The sequence below is a fragment of the Nicotiana tomentosiformis genome, chromosome 3 (assembly GCF_000390325.3).
Source record: "Nicotiana tomentosiformis chromosome 3, ASM39032v3, whole genome shotgun sequence".
Classification (NCBI taxonomy): Eukaryota; Viridiplantae; Streptophyta; class Magnoliopsida; order Solanales; family Solanaceae; genus Nicotiana; species Nicotiana tomentosiformis.
Window position 1 is genome coordinate 126,895,875 of NC_090814.1, and position 4,381 is coordinate 126,900,255.

The following is a 4,381-nucleotide window of genomic DNA, read 5'->3' on the forward strand; positions in this document are numbered from 1 at the left end:
TTTTGGCGATTTGATCACGCGAGCAAGTTCGTATGATGTTTTTGGACTTGTGTGCATATTTGGTTTGGAGCCCCGAGGCTCGGGTGAGTTTCGGATAGGCCACGGGATATTTTGGACTTGGGAAAAATCTAGTTTCTGCAGATTCTGGTGTCTGTCATATCCTTCTTCGTGTTCGCGAAGGTCCTCTCGCGAACGTGAAGAGTAATCTGATGAGGCTGAGACTTCTTCTTCGCGAACGCAAAGGCCTGGTCACGAACGTGAAGTGATGGGGGATTTACCCTTAGTGAACGCGACCGGATGAACGCGAACGCGAAGCATGTGGGGACCTGGGGGGGGGGGGGGGTTGGTCGTTCCTTCAGCGCGAACGCGAGCCATTCCTCGCGAACGCGAAGGCCATAGGGAATGATCATCGCGAATGCGAGCTGGGTCTCGCGAACGCGAAGGCTTGGCAGCCACTACCCTTCGCGAACGCGACAGTGCTCTCGCGAACGCGATGAACATTGTCGCCCAGCACTTAACACAACCCAAAACGGGATTTTTGCCAAAAAACTAATTTTTCTCAAAAACCAAATGGTGAGGGGCGATTTTTCAAAAGTCATTCCTTTCCCAAATTATTGGTAAGTGATTCTAAACCATCTTCTTTCAATTACCCATTACATTTCTTGAATTTTCAACCTAAAATCTAGAGTTTTCATGGTAGAATTTGGGATTAGGGTAGAAAATAGGGATTTCGGTAATTTGGGGATTTAGACCTCAATTTGAGGTCGGATTCCAAAACTAATTATATATTCGGGCTCGGGGGTGAATGGGTAAAAGGATTTTGGTTCGAACCTCGGGTTTTGACAAAGCGGGCCCGGGGTCGTTTTTTAACTTTTTGGAGAAAAATCTTGGAAATTTGATTTATGCAATATAATTGATTCCTTTAGTAATATTTAATATTATTGAGTCATTTTTGAATAGATACGAGTGGTTTGGAGGTGAATTCCAAAGGAAAAATTGTGATTGATAATTAAGTGGCATTCGGAGCGAGGTAAGTGTTGTGTCTAACCCTGACTTGAGGGAATTAGCAACCTTAGATTATTTTTCTAAGTGAAATTCATGTGAGGGGAGTATATGTGAGGTGACGAGTACCTATGCGCCGCCATTTTACCTATTTTTCCATGTTTCTCTGTTTTTCTGATATTGTCTCATTCCTATGCCAAATTGCTACGTGTTATACTAGTGTTGTTCAAATTATCGTTCTTATCATGTTTACGGAAATTTTCTGGTGATAATTGAGTTTTTATTTCAAGTTGAGATTGATATTATGGAACCAAATGTTGAAGTAAGGTTTGTACTTGTTATTCTATCTCCATGTAGTTATTTATGCATTGTATTATGGCAAGGGAGAGTGTTAATGCACGAAGGGTGATGCTGTGCCATATTGTGACTATTAATGCACGAAGGGTGATGCCGTGTCATATTGTGAGTGTTAATGCATGAAGGGTGATGCCGTGCCATATTGTGAGTATTAATGCACGAAGGGTGATGCCGAGCCATATTGTGAGTGTTAATGCACGAAGGGTGATGCCGTGCCATATTGTGAGTGTTAATGCACGAAGGGTGATGCCGTGCCATGATATGAGTATAAAAGCACGATGGGTGATGTCGTGCCGTTTCTATTAATTTTATGGTGAGATTGAGAGTAAAAGCACGAAGGGTGATGCCTTGCACTTTTCTTTACTGTATTCACTATTCCTGTTGATTCATGGTATATTGACTGCTCCGGTGATCATTTTGTTGTAGTTTTTTATCTTGTATTCCCCTCAGTATATCTCCCCTCCCGACATTTCCTGTTTAGTTCTTCATTCCTGTTATTTGCATATACTCGACACTTACCAGTACTTGGGGTCGGTTGTACTGATGCTGCACTCTGCACTTTCTGTGCAGATTTTGATACCGGCTCAGGTTGATCAAGATTTGCTATTGGTCCGTTGTCCGGAGATTCAAGGTAGATCTGTCGGCGTTCACAGACCTTGAAGTCCCCGTCTATCTTTTTATATCCTACTGTTTTCTTTCATTCAGACAGTTGTATTTCTTTCAGACTATTACTTGTAGTAAATTCTAGAATGCTCGTGAATTGTGAATCCAGATCCGGGTGGTAGTAATTAATAAAGTTTTATGATATTCTGTACTTATTATATTTCATTTTAGTTAATTATTGTTATTTACTGAATGGAAATAAGGAATTGGTTTAATGATTTTCTAACGTTGGCTTGCCTGGCAAGTGAAATGTTAGGCGCCATCACGGTCCCGTCGGTGGGAAATTTTGGGTCATGACAGTTAGAGCTCAAGGGAGATGGGGTTCTTAGATACATAGATCGTTTGTGTGTTCCAGATATGGCAGGGCTATGAGACAGGATTATGTCAGAGGTACATTATTCGTGGTACTCCATTCATCCGGGGTTGACGAATATGTACCGTGACATTAAGGATGTGTACTGGTAGAACGATATGAAGAAGAACATTGCTGAGTTTGTCGCTCAGTGTCCTAGTTGCCAGCAGGTGAAGGTAGAACACCAGAAGCCCGGAGGGCTAATGCAGACTATAGAGAACTCGACGTGGAAATGGGAGGCGATAAACATGGACTTTGTCATAGGTTTACCTCGTTCTCATCGTAAGTTTGATCCCATATGGGTGATAGTCGATAGTCTCACAAAATCAGCTTATTTCATACCGTTCAGATCTACATATACGGCAGAAGACTATGCAAGGTTATATATTAAGGAGATAGTGCGGCTACACGGAGTACCAGCATCTATTATATCTGGCCGTGAGGCCTAGTTTACAGCACATTTTTGGAGGTCATTTCAGAGAGGTCTAGGGACTTAGGTGAATCTCATCACAACTTTTCATCCATAGACTGATGGACAAGCCAAGCGCACAATTCAGACGCTCGAAGATATGTTACGAGCATGTGTGTTGGATTTTAAAAGAAGTTGGGATAAACATTTACCTCTTATCGAGTTTGCATATAATAACAGTTACCACTCCAGTATCCAGATGGCTCCATACGAGGCTTTGTATGGGCGTAAGTGCAGATCTCCTATAGGGTGGTTTGATGTTGGAGAATCTGGGTTACATGGGCCAGACTTGGTTTAGCAGGCCATAAAGAAAGTAAAGCTTATCCGGGAGCGACTGTTGACAGCCCAGAGTCGTCAGAAGTTATATTCTGATGTGCGGCGACGAGACTTAGAGTTCGGGGTTAATGACTGGGTATTCTTAAAGGAGTCGCCTATGAAGGGAATGATGAGGTTTGACAAGAAAGGCAAACTTAGCCCACGGTATATTGGGCCTTATAGAATCATTCAGAGAGTGGGCCAAGTAGCTTATGAGTTAGAATTGCCGTCAGAATTGGAGTCTGTCCATCTGATTTTTCATGTATCTATGTTATGGAAGTGCATTGGTGATCCTACCCGGGTGGTGCCCACGGATGATGTATAGATTACGGAGGACTTGTCTTACGGGGAAATTTCGGTTGCCATCCTAGACAAACAAACCCGCAAGCTACGGAGTAAGGAGGTAGCCTCCGTGAAGGTTTTATGGAGAAGCAAGAATGTGGAAGAGATGACGTGGGAAGCGGAGGAAGAAATGAAGTCTAAATACCCCCACATATTTCAAACTGAAGATATGGCTTGAGGTGGGATACCTCAGCACATCTCTATTCAGGCCAGTAGGTCATCAGGTAAGCTCTTATTTTTGACTTTCAGAATTTATAATAGACAGCTGTGTGAGGCCAAGTGTTGTTATTTATAGACATTGGCCATGTGTGGCATGTATAGTATATTTTCTGGCTGCGTGCATGTTGGTTTTAGTCTAGTGTACAGAGGAGACTCTGGCAAAACTTTCCAAAAGTATCTAAGAGTAAATATTCGAGGACGAATGTTTCTAGGGGGGAAGGATGTTACATCTCGCATTTTTCGTACGTTAAAATTTCGTCTTCAGTTAATTGACGTAGACTCAGGAATGAGATTTTCTTGAGATTATAATCATTATGCTATTTCAAACACGTGATGAGTAAATTCGTGAAGGAGAGAAGGTAAGCAAGTAGAAGAAAATAAGTTTCGTCGAAGTTTGAAAATTTGGGATAAAATACGGTCCAAGCTATAATACCCCATATTTATGGACTAGTGCTATACAAGGTACCATATGACCATGATAGAATGATGTATAAAGTGCATTAAAAATGAGTAGTACTTTAAGTAATTTGAGATAATCTTAATTATGTGGGTAATTAGTTAATTATCGGGTAACGGAATATTACCTAATTAACTAATAAATTATGGAATAAGATTAACCCCACCCCCACGTGGCAGCAAGCCACTACTAAAACATATGACTG